General features: G+C 40.0%; 1 long non-coding RNA gene across 1 annotated transcript; it reads left to right on the top strand.

The window, feature by feature from the left end:
• The first annotated feature begins 17 nt into the window (after positions 1 to 17).
• LOC116578904 lies at positions 18 to 18,139 on the top strand. The gene is made up of 3 exons (XR_004281085.1): positions 18 to 231; positions 3,694 to 3,754; positions 18,053 to 18,139. It is a non-coding gene; the product is annotated as an uncharacterized LOC116578904 (long non-coding RNA).
• The last annotated feature ends 772 nt before the right edge of the window (positions 18,140 to 18,911 follow it).

An 18,911-nucleotide genomic window follows, 5' to 3' on the forward strand; every position in this document is an offset into this window, starting at 1 on the left:
CACCAATCCAGCCCGGAGCCGCGCTTCCCGCCGCAGCCAGGGCGCCGGGAGAGGCCCGATTGCACGATCGCAGGCGGTAGGGAGCCGCGGGGCCTCCGGCCAGAACTCCGCCGCGCCTTCGCGACTCGAGGCCCACCTCCTCGCTCCTGCTGGCGCGGCGGGCTAGGGCCGCACTGCGAGAGGGAAAGGATAACTGTAAAATCAGGCCGTCATCAACAAGTATAGTAATAGGTAAAATCTGACGGTGGCCGACCCGTGCTAGCCTCGTGTTATCTCCACTTACAGATGAGGACGCGGGGACTCAGCCAGAGTGCGCTGAGAGAAATGTCCAAAACTGCGGTGACAGATGCACAACTCTTGCATTTGCTAAAAAGACACTAAACTGTACACTTAAAATGGGATGGGGGGGTGGGGATCCGGAAGAAGACAGTCGCTGTCACCCGGCCATTACGAGCCAAATTAAAGCCGACTTGGATGCCGAGACTGGGCCCAGATGGGCCTTTCCTCAGGGGTTGGAGCTGGGCTGTGGCGTGTGGTGTAAACTTCTAGACAACCTCGCACCCCCCCCCCCGCCCCACACAGACACCCCCACCCCACAGACACCCCTACACTAGCCCAGAAGACATCCCCATTCTACCGACCCCAACCGACACAGACACCCCCACACAGAGATCCCCACCCCACACAGACACTTCTACCCCACCTCTCACTCCCATTCCAACCCACACAGACACCCCCATGACACCCTCACTCGATGGGCACACAAGGGCCTGTGGGAGAACCTTGCGGGGACAGCTGTGCTATGTGAACTCCGTGGGGGGGGGCGCCTTTAGAATGGGGGCATTGTTGTGTGTGGAGGGACGCAGGCCCCTAACCCCTTGACTCATGCAGGTTATAGGTTATCTACCTGCCGTTTTTTTCAGGTGAGGCAAAATATAAAATTTACCATTTTAACCATTTTTTAAAAAAAAATTTATTTATTTATTTGACAGATCACAAGTAGGCAGAGAGGCAGGCAGAGAGAGAGGAAGGGAAGCAGGCCCCCTGCTGAGCAGAGAGCCCCCTGCGGGGCTTGATTCCAGGACCCTGAGATCATGACCTGAGCCGAATGCAGCGGCTTAACCCACTGAGCCACCCAGGCACCCCTGGTTCAATAGTGTTAAATACACCAACATCATTGTGCAACCAATGTCTAGAACTCTTCATCTAGAAAAACTGAAAATATACCCATTCAATAACAAGTCCTCAAGTTCTACTTTCTGTCTTACGATTTTGACTACTTCATGTAAGTAGAATCATGCAGTATTTTGTTTCACTTAGCATACTGTGTTCGGAATTCATCCATTTGTAGCAGGTGTTAGACTTTTCTTACTTTATAGGGCTGAAGAAAATTCCATTTTATGTATATACCACATTTTGTTTATCCACTAATCTGTCAGTGGACACTTGTGTTTTTTCCACTTTTGGGATATTGTGAATAATGCTGCTGTGAACAACATTAGCATATAAGTATTTCAATTCTTGGATATAGAGAACCCATGTCTTTTGAATTAGACATTCACTAGACATTTTGAATTTAAACATTAATGATACCTTTGCTCTAATATGTAAACGGGCAAGATTTAAGGGTGAGAGTGTACGTCTCTTGATCTCAGGGTTGTGAGTTCCAGCCCCAGGTTAGGTGTAGAGATTACTTATAAATAAAAATCTTTAGGGGTGCCTGGGTGGTGCAGTCTGTTGAGTGCCAGCCTCTTAGTTTAAGCTCAGGTCTTGTTCTCTATGTCCTGAGATTAAGCTCTGGCCTCTGCGCTTAGTGCTGAGTTGGCTTGGGATTCTCTCTCCCTCTCCCTATCTCCACTCCCCACTTGTGCTGTCTGTCTGTCTGTCTCTCTCTCTCAAAAATAAGTAAGTCTTTAAAATAAAAATCTTTAAAAATAGTTAAGGGGGAGGATTATAAAAATGGCAGTCTGGAGTTTTAAGGGCATCAACACTGGAGACTCTGTGGACCATTTGTGAGATGAGTGGTATAATGGCTCACAGGATTTCTACTCACTTCCCAGGGCTCACAAGGAGGCACCCCAAGCTGAGATGGCGCCCAGGTGACACTCACTTGTGAGGGAGTGAGGAAACCACAGTCAGCAGGCAGGGCTTCTCAACCTCCTTCCTCAAATCTAAATGCATTCTCAATGAATCAGATACATGAATTTTGAAAAAATAAATTGAGCTATGATAACTTCTTTACGTAGTTATGTGACTATTGTAGGGAAATGAGAGGACCCTCCATAAGACCATCTGAGTTGGATACGCTTTTTAAATATATTATTTTGGGATGCCTGGGTGGCTCAGTTGTTTAAGGGTCTTCCTCCAGCTCAGGTGGTGATCCCGTGTCCCTGGGGTTGAGTCCCTCAGCGGGGAGCCTGCTTCTCACTCTGCCTGCTTGTGTTCTCCTCTCTCGGACAAATAAATAAATAAAATCTTTAAAAAAATAAATATATTGTTTTCACAGGTTTTCATTTTTCTCTGGGGTCATCAGCCTGTTCAGGTTTTCTGTTTCTTCTCAAGATAATTTTAATTTATAGAGAACCATTCCTTCAGCATATTCTAGGCTTTCACACTTTAAAAATGTATGGCTGTCCTGTCTTGTAGCTGTGGTTCCATCCATTTTAGGGATTACTGATTTGTTTATTTGCATTATTTTTCCTGATTATGCTTTCTAGCCATTTTAATATTTTGGTGTTTTTCTGTCAAAGAACTCAATTTATTAGTATTCTTTTTAAAAAAAGAAAGATTTTATTTATTTATTTATTTGACAGAAAGTGAGCTTGCGCATGCACAAGCAGGAGGAGCGGCAGAGAGAGAGGGAGAAGCAGGCTGTCCTCAGAGCAGGGAGCCTGATGTGGGGCTTGATCCTAGGATCCTGGGATCATGACTTGAGCAGATGGAGACGCTTAGCTGACTGAGTCACCCTGGTGCCCCTAAAATAAAATCTTAAAAAAAAAAAAAAGATGAAAATAGAATGTAATCATTTATAAAAGAAAACTGGGGACGCCTGGGTGGCTCAGTTGGGTAAGCCACTGCCTTCGGCTCAGGTCATGATCCCAGGGTCCTGGGATCCAATCCCGCATCGGGCTCCTTGCTCTGTGGGGAGCCTGCTTCTCTCTCTGCCTCTGCCTGCCGCTCTGCCTGCTTGTGTTCTCCCGCACTCTCTCTCTCTGACAAATAAATAAATAAATAAATAATCTTAAAAAAAAAAAAAAAGAAAACTGATGGGGTGCCTGGGTGGCCCATTCAGTTAAGTCTGTCTTTTTCAGCTTAGGTCATGATCTCAGGGTCCTGGGATTGAGCCCTGAATCCAGCTCCCTGCTCAGCAGGGAGTCTGCTTCTCCCTCTTCCTCTGCCCCTGCCTCCTCTTGTGCATGCATGTGCTCTCTCTCTTTCTCTCAAATAACATAATTTTTTAAAAAAAGGCTACTTAAATAACGTATCTATATTACTATTTCTTAATGTATATAGTTCAGACATTTTCAAATTATCTCATCCCATGGTGGGTATGGTTTTAACACACTTCCAGCACCCCTCTGTTCCTTCCCTCTTAGTTTCTTAATTCACATATTACTAGTTTTAGTTCTAAAGTTGGTTATTGTTGTATCTTTAAGCAATATACTTACACTTTCTGTTTCTTATTCCATCAAGGACAGATGGTGTCTCTTCACTCTCAGCTTGAGGATGAAGATATTACCATCTCTACCCTCCTGTAAGTTCACATCTTTTTTTGGTAAATTCTCAGCTTCTGTTATCTGTGCTTGTATTTCTACATCTTATTGATATTCTGATCTGCAATCCTAATAAAGTCTTTTTGTTTTGTCTATAGGTTGATTCTAAAAGTTAAATATAACTTTTCCAGTTCTTTTGCTCTTTTTAAAAAAACCATGGTAAAAGATACATAACATAAAAGTTAACCATATTAACCATTTTTAAGCATATAATTCAGTGGCATTAAATACATTCACATTGTTGTGGAACCATCCCCCCCATTCACCTTAACAATAAAAGGGTTAGTTTTTTTTTTTTTAAGATTTTATTTATTTATTTGACAGAGAGAGAGATCACAAGTAGACAGAGAGGCAGGCAGAGAGAGAGGGAGGAAGCAGGCTCCCCGCTGAGCAGAGAGCCTGACACAGGGCTCGATCCCAGGACCCTCAGACCATGACCTGAGCCAAAGGCAGAGGCTTAACCCACTGAGCCACCCAGGCGCCCCCAAAGGGTTAGTTCTTTACCAGCAAAAATGGGTTTATTTAAGGGGCGCCTGGGTGGCTCAGTGGTTTAAGCCGCTGCCTTCGGCTCAGGTCATGATCTCAGTGTCCTGGGATCGAGCCCTGCATCGGGCTCTTTGCTCAGCGAGAGCCTGCTTCTCTCTCTCTCTGCCTGACTCTCCTCCTACTTGTGATTTCTCTCTCTGTCAAATAAATAAATAAAAAATCTTTAAAAAAAAATGGGTTTATTTAAGAATAACAGAGAATCTCAAATTGGGACAAATTAAACTATGGCAAAATGATAGGCAATTCCAAGAAACAGAGGAATCTTGTTTTATGGAGAAGAATGAGGAAGATGGGAGGGGTTGTTTTGAACAAAATTGTGTGGCAGAAAAGCATGAATCCAGGGTGATGGTGGTTTGTCATTGGTTCAGTTGCATGGGGGGTTGGTTTCTTATAGGAGGTGCAATGGACATCTCTTTGTGATGGGGCCTGTAGTTGATGATTCTTTCCTGTTGAGGATTCTTTTGTTGGGATCCATAATTGACAGTTCTTCCGATAATTGATCTTGAATGATAAGGCTCCTCATTGTCACCTCCCTTTCTAGCTTCCGTGCTCCATTTTAGTGAGATTTCCCTTTACTATTTTTCACACCACTATCTCCAGAACATCTTCATCTTTCTTGACTGAAACTCTGTGCCCATTAAACAATAATTCTTCATTCCCTCTCCCCCTCACCCCTGAACCACCATCCTACTTTCTGTTTCTATGACTTTAACTACTCCAGATGCTTCCTGTAAGTGGAATCATGAAATAGTTGTCTTTTTTTGTGACTGGCTTATTTCACTTAGCATGATATCCTCAAGGTTCTTTCATATTGTAGCACATGTCAAAATTTCCCTCCCTTTTAAGGCAGAATAATATTCCATTCTACATACATATCACATTTTAGTTATCCAATGGACAATGGTATTCTTTCCACATTTTGGCTGTTGTGATTAATGCTGCTGATATGATGTACAATTATCTGTTAGTCCCTGCTTTCACTTCTTCTGGGTGTGTATCCAGAAAAGGAATTGCTGGATCATATGGTGATTTTATGTTTGGTTTTCTCTGAGGAATCACTGTACACTTTTCCATAGTGGCTATACTATATCACGTTCCTATTAGAACTGCATAAGCATTCCAATTTATCCACATTCTTGCCAACACTTGTTATTTTCTGTTTTTGGATAATAGCCATCCCACTGGATATGACATTGTATCTCATCATGGTTTTGATATGCATTTGAATTAATGATGTTTAACATCTTTTCATGTGCTTATTGGCCATTTGTGTATATTTAGAAATGCTTATTAGGTCTTTTGTCCATCTTATATATACTGGGTTATTTATTCTTTTTTTGTTGAGTTTTAGGAGTTCTTTTTTTTTTTTTTTTAAAGATTTTATTTATTTATTTGACAGAGAGAAATCACAAGTAGGCAGAGAGGCAGGCAGAGAGAGAGGAGGAAGCAGGCTCACTGCTGAGCAGAGAGCCCGATGCGGGACTCGATCCCGGGACCCCGAGATCATGACCTGAGCCGAAGGCAGCGGCTTAACCCACTGAGCCACCCAGGCGCCCCTAGGAGTTCTTTTTTTTTTTTTTTTAAGATTTACTTATTTATTTGAGAGAGAGAGCGAGCACACGTGCATGCACACACTGGAGCAGAGGGAGGAGCAAAAGGAGAGGGAAAGAATCCTCAGACAGACTCCCTGCTGAGCATGGAGTCCAATGCAGGGCTCTCTTATAGGACCCTGAGATCATGACCTGAGTTGAAATCAAGAGTCAGACACTTAGGGGCACCTGGGTGGCTCAGTTGGTTAAGTGTTTGTCTTTGGCTCAGGTCATGATCTCAGGGTCCTGGGATCAAGCCTACTTCTTTCTCTCCTCTTCACTTGTGCTCTTTCTCTCTCACTAGTTCTCTCTCAAGTAAAATAAATAGAATCTTTAAAAAAAAAAGAGTCAGACACTTAACCAGCTGAGCCATTCAGGTGCCTGAAATTGTAGGAGTTTTAAAAATATTTTTATATATAAACATATGATTTGAAAATATTTTCTCCCATTTTCTGGGTTGCCTTTTCCCTCTGTTGATAGTGTCCTTTGATGCAAAAAGTTTTCAGTTTTGATGAAATCCAGCTTATCTACTTTTTCTTTCTGTTGCCTGTGCTTTTGATGTCATATCTAAGAAGTCATTGCCAATCCAAGGTCATGAAATTTACACCCTTTGTTTTATTCTATAAGTTCTATAGCTTTAGTTTTTATGTTTAGGTGTTTGACCTATTTTGATTTATTTTGTGTGTGTGGTATAAGGTAAGGGTCCAACTTCTGTTTCTCTTCCTCCTTCTTGCATGTGGATATCCAGTTTTCCCATCCCCATTTGTTGAAAAGACTGTCCTTTCCTCTCCAGAACATCTTCATCTTCATCTTTCTTGACATCCTTGTCAAGTTATTTGCCCGTGTAAGTAAGAGTTTATTTCTGTGCTCTCTCTTATAGTTCACTGCTCTGTGTGTCTGTGTTTGTGTCAGTACTACACCATTTTGAATGCTGTCACTATAGGTAAATTTTGTAATCAGGAAGTGTGAGACCTCCAACTTCATTCTGTTTCAGGATTGTTTTGGCTATCTCAGGATCCCCTGAGATTCCATATGACTTTTACAATAAATTTTTCTATGTCTGAAAAAAAAATCATTGGGATTTTGATAGAGGTTACCTTGAATCTGTAGGTCATTTTGGGGGAGTATTGACATCATAACTATATTAAGTCTTCCAATCTATGAACATAGGATGTCTTTCCATTTATTTGTGTTTCCTTTAGTTTCTTTAAGCAATATTTTGAAGTTTAATGTACAAGTCTTTTGCTACCTTTGTTTAGTTTATTTTGAAGTATTTTTCTCTTTTTTAAATGCTAATAGAAATGGAATTTTATTTCTTAATTTACTTTTCTGATGGTTCACTGTTAATGTCTAGAAATGCAACTGATTTTTGTGTTGATATTGTATCCTGCAACTTTGTTGAATTTATTAGTCCTACCAGTTTTTAAAAAATGGAACTTTAAGGTTATTCTAGGTTATTCTACATATAAGATCATGTTTTTTGTAGAACAGAGATCACTTTACTTCTTCCTTTCAAATTTGGATGTCTTTTATTTCTTCTTCTTGCCCAGTGGCTTTGGCTAGCAATTCTAGTACTATGTGAAATAGATATGGTAAAAGCAAGCATTCTTGTCTTGTTCCTGATCTTAGATGAAAATTTTTCACACTTTCACCATCAAGTATGTTAGCTGTGTGTTTTTTGTATATGGCCTTCATTTATGTGGAGGTAGTTTCCTTCTGTTCTTAGTTTGTCTAGTGTTTTTTAACCATGAAATGATATTGAATTTTGTCAAATGCTTTTTATGCATCAATTGAGACAATTATGGTTTTTTTCCATTCTTCATTCTGTTGTTATGGTATATTATTTTGACTTTCTATTTATTTATTTATTTATTTATTTGACAGACAGAAACCACAGGTAGGCAGAGAGGCAGGCAGAGAGAGAGAGAGAGAGGAGGAAGCAGGCTCCCCGCCGAGCAGAGAGCCCGATGTGGCACTCGATCCCAGGACCCTGGGATCATTATTTTGACTTTCATATGCTAAAACATCCTTGTATTCCAGGAATAAATCCCACTTGGTTATAGTGTATAATCCTTTTAATATGCTTTTGAATTCTATTTGCTGCTATTTTATTGGTGATTTTTGCATCAGTGTTCATAAAGGATATTTGTAGTTTTCTTTTTTATTTCTTTGTTTTTGCAAAAACATGTAGTGTCTCTGTCTGACTTTGGTTTCAGGGTAATATTGGCATCATAGAATGAGTTAGAAAGTATTCCCTCCTCTTTTATATTTTTGGGAGAGTTTGAAAAGCATTTGTGTTAGTTCTTCTTTAAGTGATTGTTAGAATTCACCATGTATTTCTAGACTTTTCTTTGTTGGGAGGTTTTTGATTACTGATTCAATCTTCCTACTAGTTATTGGTCTATTCAGATTTTCTCATTCTTCAAGATTCAGTCTTCACTTGGTTGTATGTTTCTAGGAATTTTAACATTGCATCTAGATTCTCCAATTTGTTGGTATACAGATGTTCCTTTTTATATCCTTTTTATTTCTATAAAATTGGTAGTTATGTCCCCTCTTCTATTTCTGATTTAGTTCTTTGAGTCTTCTTTTTTTAGTTAGTTAGTCTAGCTAAAGGTTTTTTAATTTTGATCTTTTCAAAGACCAACTGTTGGTTTTGTTAATTTTCTCTATTTTTTCCCCGTTCTCTATTTTATTTATGTTTCCTGTAATCTCCATTTATAATCTCCTTCCTTTTGCTAGCTTTGGGATTAGTTTGTTCTTTTTCTAATTCATTCAGGTGTTGATTTGAGTGAGATGTTTCTTATTTTAAAATATGTTTATAGCTATAAATTTCTACCCTAGCACGGTTTTTGTTACATCCCATAAGTTTTGGTATGATGTCTTTTCATTTTTATTTGTCTAAATATATTTTCTAATTTCCTTTGTGATTTCTTCTTTGTCCTATTCGTTGCTAAAGAATGTGTTGTTTAGTTTTGACATATTTGTGGTCTTTCCAGTTTTCCTCCTGCTATTGATCTCTAGTTTCATTCCATTGTAATCAGAAGAGATATCTTATATGATTTCAGTCTTTTAAATGTATTAAGACTTGTTTTGTGGCCTAACATGTGGTCTATCCTGAAACCAGCCAATGTGCACTTGAGAAGAATGTGTGCTATGCTGTTGCTGGGTAGAGTGCTTTGTATTTATCAGTTAGGTCCACTGGTCTATAGTGTTGTTCAGGTCCTCTATTCTCTTATTGATCTTCTGTCTGATTGTTCCTTCCATTATTCAGAGTGGGATATTGAAATCACCTACTATTCTTAGAGAGCTATCTCCCTTCAATTCTGTCAATGTTTGCTTCAAATATTTAGGACCTCTGATGTTTGATACATGTATTTTTGTAATTGTTATTTCTTCTTGGTGAAATGACCATTTCATCATTGTATTATGCTCTTCTTTGTCTCTTGTAACAGTTTTAGACTTTACGTCTATTTTGTCCGATAGCCACTCCTGTTCCTTTTGGTTACTATTTGTATGGAATATATTTTCCCATCATTTCACTTTCAGCCAATTTATGTCCTAAGATCTAAAGTGAGTCTCTTGTAGACAGCCTATAGTTGAATCCTGTTTTTTGTTTAGCACTTGCTTTTGCATTTTGTTATTTGTTTTATGTATGTCTTTCAACATTTTAGTTTCTTATTTTCTCCATGACTGCCTTCTTTTGTGTTTAGTTGATTTTTTTTTTGTAGTGACACATTTTGTTTCCCTACGTTATGACATTAAAATATTGTTCAACAAAGAGCCAAGTAGTGTACTGTGCTATTTCCTTCCTTGTTCAAGTTTTTGCTTTTGCTGGAGTTTTTAATTATGTCTATTTTTCTTTTCTTTTTCTAAGGCTTTGCCTATTATCTTTTAAAGTATTTTTCACCAGCTTTATTGAAATATAATTGATGTATAATGCTATGTAAGTTTAAGATTTACAACATGTTTTGCTCCAGGTATATATTGTGAAATGATTACTACAGTAAGATCAGTTAACATACCCATCAGGCCTCACATAACTACCTGTGTGTGTGTGTGTGTGTGCGTGTGTGTGTGTGTGTGATGAAAATATTTAAGATCTACTTTCTTAGCAACTTTCAAGTATATAATACAGTATTATTAACTATTGTCATCATGCTGTACATTTTGAACCCTAGACTTACTAATATTTTAAAATATTTATATATTTATTTTATGGGGCAGCAGGGTGGCTCAGGGGGTTAAGCCTCTGCCTTTGGCTCAGGTCATGATCTCAGGGTCTTGGGATCTAGCCCCACATCGGGCTCTCTGCTCAGCGGGGAGTCTGCTTCCCCCCCACCTATGCCTGCCTCTCTGCCTGCTTGTGATCTCTGTCAAATAAATAAATAAATAAAACCTTTAAAAAAAGATTTATTTTTTTATTTATTTTAAAGAGACAGAATGGGGTGCATAGGGAGAGAGAGAGAGAGTCTTTTTTTTTTTAAGATTTTATTTATTTATTTGACAGAGAGAGATCACAAGTAGGCAGAGAGGCCGTCAGAGAGAGAGAGAGGAGGAAGCAGGCTCCCTGCTGAGCGGACAGCCCGATGCGGGACTTCATCCCAGGACCCTGGGATCATGACCTGAGCCGAAGGCAGCGGCTTAACCCACTGAGCCACCCAGGCACCCTGGGAGAGAGAGTCTTAAGCAGACTCTTTGATGAACATGGAGCCCGATTCAGTGCTTGATCTCACAACTTCCACATTACAACCTGAGCCAAAACCAAGAGTCAGACGTTCAACTGACTGCACCATCTAGGCGCCCCAGGCCTTAATAATGTTATAATTGCAAGTTTATGCCCTTTTGCCATATCCTCCCATTTCCCTCACCCCTCAGCCCCTGGCAACTACCAATCTGCTCTGTTTCAAAGAGTTTGGCTTTTTTAGATTCTATGTACAAGTGAGGTCATGAAGTATTTATCTGTTTTGTCTTATTTACTTCATGTAACATAATGTCCTCAAAATTCATCCATATTGTTGTAAAAGGCAGACTTCCCTTCTTTTTTGTGACTAAATAATAGTCCTGTGTGTGTGTGTGCATGCCTGTGTGTACACCACATTTTCTTTGTCAGTGGATACTTGGATAGTTTCCATTTCTTAGCTGTTGTGAATAATGATATAATAAACTTAGGGGTGCCTTTTGTTTTCTTCATCAAAGATAATTGGACATTTCTTTTCTAACTCTTTGGCATATATTCTTGCAGGCTCCACTTTATCAGAGACCTGTCTTATAAAGGCTTTCCTCTTCCCTCTTTAATCTGGACGTGTTTTTCTCTAGGCCCAGAGCAGAGCTGTCATTCTGGATTTCCCTTTGGTACTGTCTTGGGTTGTATCCTCTGTTTCTTGGATTCCTTGTTTTCTTTCCTGGTTCAACCCTTCATTTTGTTGAAGCACATATTCAAGTAATTCTTTATGAAAAAAGAGTATGGCAGGTAAATTTTCTGTGTTTTTGTATGTCTGCATATTAAAACAATACTTACATTTGACATTTTGACAAGTTATAGATGTCTAAATAAATAATTTTATTATTTATTATTTTTAGTTTATTATAATTTATTATTTATTATTCTAGATAAATATTTTTCCATTCAAATTATTTCAAATTAATAGTTTAAAAAAGTTATTTAATATTTTCTTTCCAGCTTTGTTATGTCTTGGTAGTAATCTATATTTGCAAGATATACGTCATAATCTTGATCTTTATGATTAAGATTTTGCCATATTTGTTTTATCTCTGTCTACACACGTTTTTCTGAGCCATTTGAAAGTACCTTGTAGACATCATGTCACTTCATTCCTATATGTATATATCCTAAGAACAAAAACATCTCATACATAACTAAAATACAATTATTGCACCTAATAAATTAATATAGATAAAATAATATCATCTACTTCATGTAAGCCCACGTCATATCTCTCCAGTTATTCAAAGAACCTTCATAACAGGAGTTTTCTTTTCAGTTCAGGACTTGGTAGCATTTAGCAGTCATTCCCCCGAAGTCTGAAAGTAGACCTCTGTTTTCCAACATTTAGTTATATGAAAAATCTGATACATTTTTCTTCATAAATGGTATTTTTTTCTTGAGCTTTAGGATCTTTTCCTTTTTTTCCAATGTTCTAAAATTTTGCAAAGATATGGGTCTATTAAAAGTCCTTATGCAGTTTGCTTTGTAAGTCTTTTAAACATGGACACTTGTCTCTTTCACCTTTGGGGGATTTTGCTGTATTGTTCATCTGATAATTTTCTTCTCTCTGATTTCTCTTTTTCTGGAGCACTTCTCAAACTGGATCTCCTGGATAGATTTTCCATGTCTTTTTTATTTGTGTCTTCCATCTCTTGGTCTCTACTGTTCTGGACAATTTCTTCTGGATAATTTATTTCAGCATCATATTTTACTTTACAGGAAACTTTCTCTGAGTGTGCCATTTATATAGTGTCTTGTTCTTGATTTTGAATGCATTAAAGAACATTGAATATAGTTATGATAATAACTTTAAAATATCTATATTTATTTTATTTTTATTTCTTACTTTATCTATTATTATTATTTTATCAAATCAGTTCTCTTTCCTTTCAGTTTTATTCTTTTAGTGGACCTTTTTTATGGCGGCCCTTACAAAGCTAATGTATATCTGTCTCCTTTTCTTTCTTTTCCTTCTTCCTTCACCCTTTTTTCTCCTCTTCTTCCTTTTCTTCTCCTTTTTTTCTGGAGTTATTACATTTCTTCATGGAGGTTCTCTCTGATGTTTCATTTGTGGATTTGATGTTCTATGGCCCCGCATTCTGAACAAGGGGAGGAGATAGGACTGGACTGTCTAAAGGCAGTTTTTCAAGTAACCCTCTTTTTTTTTTTTAAGATTTTATTTATATATTTTACAGAGAGACAGAGAGCACAAGTAGGCAGAACGGCAGGCAGAGGGAGAGGGAGAAGCACGCTCTCCGTCTAGCAGGGAGACCCATATAGGACTCCGTTCCAGGACCCCAGGATCACGACCTGAGCTGAAGGCAGCCGCTTTGACTGAGCCACCCAGGCGCCCAACCCTGTTATTTTTGACCCAGTCTCTCGCATCCTCTATCCTGCACATCTTTGGAATTCTGTAGGGAAGATCAGCAAACTCCTCTGTGATGTGTCATCTGTTATTCCTTCTCTATCAGTTTGATAGAGTTGCAGAAACTTTTTTTTAAAGCTTCCCAGGGCACCTGGGTGGCTCAGCCATAAAGCGTCTGACTTTGGTTCGGGTCATGATCCCAGGGCCCTGGGATCAAGCCCTGCGTTGGACTCCCTGCTCAGCAGGAAGCTGCTTCTCCCTCCCCCACTCCTTCTGCTTGTGTTCCCTCGCTTGCTGTGTCTCTCTCTGTCAAATAAACGTCTTAAAAAAAAAAAAAAAAAAAAAAAAAAAAAGCTTTCTTCCCCAGATGGACAGCTTGGTGTTCTCTTTGTCATATGGGTTCCTAGCTTAGCTCCTTACTACCACTTGTGTAGGGTCTCTGGAGGGAGAAGAGAACGAAGTGGTCAGTCTATCATTTTGAAAATAGCACCTGTTTCCTGGTCTCCAGTTTGCAGTTTTGATATCCTTGGCTGAGAAGTCACTTGGGAGGCTCCTAACAGTTGGGATGGAGTGGTTATGCTGTAATAACAAAAAATTCAAAATCTGAATGCCTTAAAACAACAAAAGATTAGGTCCTGCTCATTCTACCCGTCCACTGAGGTTGGCAAGGGGCTCGGCTTCATGTCTTCCCACTCTGAGACCCAAGCTAATGGAGCAGCTGCCATCTTGGTGATACCCATTGCTGTGGGAGAGACAACCTTGTGAACTGCTCACTGTCCCCTTCAGTCCCCACGCAAAATTATACCCATCATTTCTCTCCATGTTTCATTGACTAAAGCAAATCAGTAGACTGTGCCTGACATCAAAGGGGGCAAAATGCAGTCCTACCCTGTGCCTAGAAAATGGAAAGCTGGAAATGTTTGTTGAAGAAAGCTATGGCCCACCAGAAGTTTGAAACTTCTTTCAAGGGGTTGAATTCTTTTTTACTACTGTTATTTATTTATTTGTTTTTGATGGCAGTGGAGTCAGAGAATGTGGACTTGTATAAAATCCTGAGTTTTTTTCCCCATTGTATTATTTGTGATTAATTTTGATGATGATTTTATGTGATTGGAAAAGAGGTATTCTTTGTTGGTTATGGACAAGTTTTATACAAAATAGGAAGCTATTTATATCTCCTATATACCTGTTAATTTTTTTATTTATAGATCAATCAAAGATTTAAGAAGTATTGAAAGCCATAATATTGTGCTTCTATAGATTTCTCCTTTTTTTATAATTGTGTTGCATTCTTATTTACTTTGTAAATATATCTAGTAGATGGACCTAATAGATGTACATTTTCTATCTTGTTTAAATACCCTTCTTTGTCCAGATTAATGGGACTTTTAAATTCCTGTTCCAGTGACCATGTGTCTTCTCTACTCTCTTAGGATTACCAACTGCTTATTCATTATTTTTCTGGATTCTGCCCTAGCTAACTTTCAGAGCAATGGATGAACTGTTCATGCTCCTACTTAGACCAGCCCCCACATTTGAACATGTTAAAGATTTTATTTATTTTAGAAAGAGAGATAGACAAAGAGGAGGCGAGTATGAGTGGGAACAGGGGCAAGAGGGGGAGAGAGAGGGACAAGTAGACTCTGTGTTGAGAGTGGAGAACAACAAGGGGCTCAATCACGACCCAGAGATCATGACATGAGCCCAAATCAAAAGTGGGAGACTTGGGCGCCTAGGTGGCTCAGTGGGTTGAGCCGCTGCCTTCGGCTCAGGTCGTGATCTCAGGGTCCTGGGATCGAGTCCCGCATTGGGCTCTCTGCTTGGCAGGGAGCCTGCTTCCTCCTCTCTCTGCCTACTTGTGATCTCTCTCTGTCAAATAAATAAATAAAATCTTTAAAAAAAAAAAGTGGGAGACTTAACCAACAGGGCAACCCAGGTACCCCTGAACATGTTAAAATAAAAATAATTCTGATACTTGTTAAAATGGTAAGAAGGACTTTATTTGAGATCATGGCATCAGCTCAACCCTTAATACAACAAAGACTAGTGGGGATTTATGGGCAAGGAGCAGGGTGAGGAGGTCAGTGGATGGGAAATTTTTAAGAGGAGATGTTGAGGGTGGGGGATTTTCACTAAACTGGCCTGATGGGATTCTTAATAAAGACAGGTCAAGGGATCACACAGGAAGGGTTGGGGGGTGAGGAACGTGGCAAGCTATCTGGGTAGGTGATGACTTAGGATTCTTTGCTAAGACTGGGCTGGGCAGGCCAAAGACAGGATGGGGGCCACAGTCAACACCGAGGCAAAAAGAGGGCTCCAAGGATCCTGACTGACGTGTGGTCGGGGAGAGAGTATCTATTAAACACCCCATGGCAGCCTCTCTCACCCATTCTGGAACTTTGCTTCTTTAATTATCCCCCTTTCTCCTGCAGAGAGTTTGTCTCTCTCCTACCTTGCTTCTGTCAGCCCAGAGACATTCTACAATATCTTCCTTCCTTAAAAACACAGAAACAAAGTCTATCCTTACCTTACTCTAGTAACAAAATTAACTCAAAATGCATCCAAGACCCAAACATAAGAGCTAAAGCTATAGAACTTTAAGAAGAAAACTTAGGGGGGGAAGCATCAGGATGTTAGATTCGACAATGACTTCTTAGATATGACACCAAAAGCACAGCCAACAAAAGTAAAAAGAGATATACTGGACTTGATCAAAATTAAAATCTTCTGTGCATCAAAGGACACTGTCAAAAGAATGAGGACAGCCTGCAGAATGGGAGAAAATGTTTACAAATCGTATATCAGATGAGGGGTTGATATGTAGACTTTATTTTATTTTATTTTATTTTAAGATTTTATTTATTTATTTGACAGAGAGAGAGATCACAAGTAGGCAGAGAGGCAGGCAGAGAGAGAGGGAAGCAGGCTCCCTGCTGAGCAGAGAGCCCGACGCGGGCCTCCATCCCAGGACCCTGAGATCATGACCTGAGCCGAAGGCAGCGGCTTAACCCACTGAGCCACCCAGGCACCCGATATGTAGACTTTATGAAGAACTATAGCTCAACAGCAGCAAAACAAAAAACAACAACCCAGTTCCAAAACGGGCAAAGGACTTGAATAGACATTTCCAGAAAGACATACAGATGCCAACTAACACATGGAAAGATGCTCAGTATCACTAATCATAGGGAAATGCAAATCAAAACTGCAATAAGATACTACCTCACACCCACTGGGGAGGCTACTGTAGAAAAAACAAACAACGGAAGATAACAAGTGATGAGAATGTGGAAAAATTGGAATCCTTGTGCACTGTTGATGGGAATATAAAATGATGTAGGTGCGATGGAAAGCAGTATTGTTGTTCCTCAAAAAATTAAACATACGAACCAGCTGTTGGCTTTTATGTATATACCCAAAAGAGGGGGCCTGGGTGGCTCAGTGGGTTAAAGCCTCTGCCTTCGGCTCAGGTGGTGATCTCAGAGTCCTGGGATCGAGCCCCACATCGGGCTTTCTGCTCAGCAGGGAGCCTGCTTCCTCCTCTCTCTCTGCCTGCCTCTCTGCCTGCCTCTCTGCCTATTTGTAATCTCTGTCTGTCAAATAAATAAAATCCTTAAAAAAATTTAAAAAAAATTTTTTTTAAATGTATATACCCAAAAGAATTAAAAGCAGACTCTCAAAAAGATACCTGGACACCACATTAATAGGAACAGTATTCATAATAGCCAAAAGATTGATGCAATGCAAGTGTCCACTGATGAATGAATGGGTGAACAAAATGTGGTACGTACACAATGGGCTATATTTAGCCATAAAAAGAAGGGAATTTGGGGGCGCCTGGGTGGCTCAGTGGGTTAAGCCGCTGCCTTCGGCTCAGGTCATGATCTCAGGGTCCTGGGATCGAGTCCTGCATCGGGCTCTCTGCTCAGCAGGGAACCTGCTTCCTCCTCTCTCTCTGCCTGCCTCTCTGCCTACTTGTGATCTCTCTCTGTCAAATAAATAAATTAAAAAAAAATCTTTATAAAAAAATAAAAAAATAATAAAAAAAAAAATTAAAAAAAAAAGAAGGGAATTTGGACACATGCTACAATATTAATGAACCTTGAAGGAAAGAAGTCAATCACCAAAAAAATATAATATGATTCTGCTTATTAAAAAATATGTAGGTGTTATGGACTGAATTATGTCCCCCTTAAATACCTATGTTGAAGTGTAACCCCCAGTGTGGCCACATTTGGAGATAGGTTCTTCAGAGAGGTAATTAAGGTTAAACGAGGTCTTATTGGTGGGTCCCTAATCCAGGTGGCTTGTGTCCTTATAAGAATAGAAGAGATAGCAGGGATGTGTGCACATGGAGGGAAGACCATGGGACACCCAGTGAGAAGGCCGCCATCTCCAAGCCAAGGGAGAGACCTCGGGAGAGACCAGCACTGCCAACATCTGAATTGTGGATTTGTAGCCCTCAGAACTACGAGGGAATAAATTTCTGTTGTTCAAGCCCCCCAGCCCGTGGTAATTTGCTATGGCAGCCTTAGCAGACTAATACACGGGAGTAGTCAAATTTATACAGACAGAAAGTAGAGTGGTGGTTTTCCGGGGCTGAGGGGAGAAGGACACAGGAGTTGTTTGGTGGGCATAAAGTTTAAGTTTTGCAAGATGGGAAGAGTTCTGGGGATTGACTGCACAACAGTGTAAATGTACTTAACACTATAGAAACGTACACTTAAAAATGGGTTAAGGCAGTAAATTTTATGTATATTTTACCATAGTGAAAACAAAAAGCCTCCCTTGAGGCTACAAACCCCTCCCACAAGGGCACTGCTTGTCTGCTCTGCTTTAGAGCAAAACTCCTGGAGAGAGTAGTTTATATTTGCTTTCTCTGCTTCTTCACATCTCATTTTTTTCTTGAACCCAGTCCAATCAGGATTTTCTGAAACTGCTATGTTCTGAGTCACTGACATAATTCCAACTCATCAGCAAATTTTTTGGATCCCTTGCTCCTCACAATCCTTGCCCCTTTGGCTTCCTGGTTTTCTTCTTGCTTCTGCAGTGTTGGATCTGGTTGGCTCCTCCTCCTGATTTTTCTGTGAGATCCCCCAGGGCTCTGACCTTAACAACCTCATTCATTGCCGGCTGTACACTGGTGAGTCTCAGACGCCATCTCCGGCCCCACCCTCCTTTGGAACTTAATGCCGGGACATCCATCTGCCCACTCGGTATCGACACCAGGATGTCTTCAGAATCTGCCAACACCATTGTTCTGCAAGGTGGTGACCTTGCAACCAGGGCAAAAAATGGGGACCCCTCATAATTGCACACCTCAGAGTCACCTTGACTCCTCTCTTCCTGTCTCACCCCACATCTAACTCCCTTGAATATCCTGTGTTCTCTGTCTTTAAAGATCTCTCTAGGCTCTGACCTCCTCCTCACTTCCTACACTACCTGCCTTGGCCAGGCCACCTGCTTCTCTCCTCTGGATGACCGTGGCTGCTTCCTTACTAAATGAACAAATGAATAAATGCTGTAGTTGTTGAAATTAATGATACGAAATATAAATGTATATTCCTGAGGACACAACCAGAAACACAATTGGACACTTTTTTATGAGGGTGCAGGTGAGAACAGGTGATCATATATCAGAATATATACCCCAGAGAAGTAGCAAGTATCCCCCACTCCCCTGTCACACAGCATCTAATTAAACCCAGTGAAATAATGTTAGCATCACCAGGAAGGCAGTACACACACATGGCATTTTTCTTGACTCACTGAAAGGAAATTAGCACGACCATTAGAGTTCTAAGAGGGAAATCAGAGAATTTGAGATACCGACCATGCAAATAACCCAACTATCAGAGAATGAGCTGTTTTGCTTAAGATGGTTGATGGTTCTCAGAGGAGCAAGTGTG

Source organism: Mustela erminea, chromosome 19 (assembly GCF_009829155.1).
Source record: "Mustela erminea isolate mMusErm1 chromosome 19, mMusErm1.Pri, whole genome shotgun sequence".
NCBI classification, from domain to species: Eukaryota; Metazoa; Chordata; class Mammalia; order Carnivora; family Mustelidae; genus Mustela; species Mustela erminea.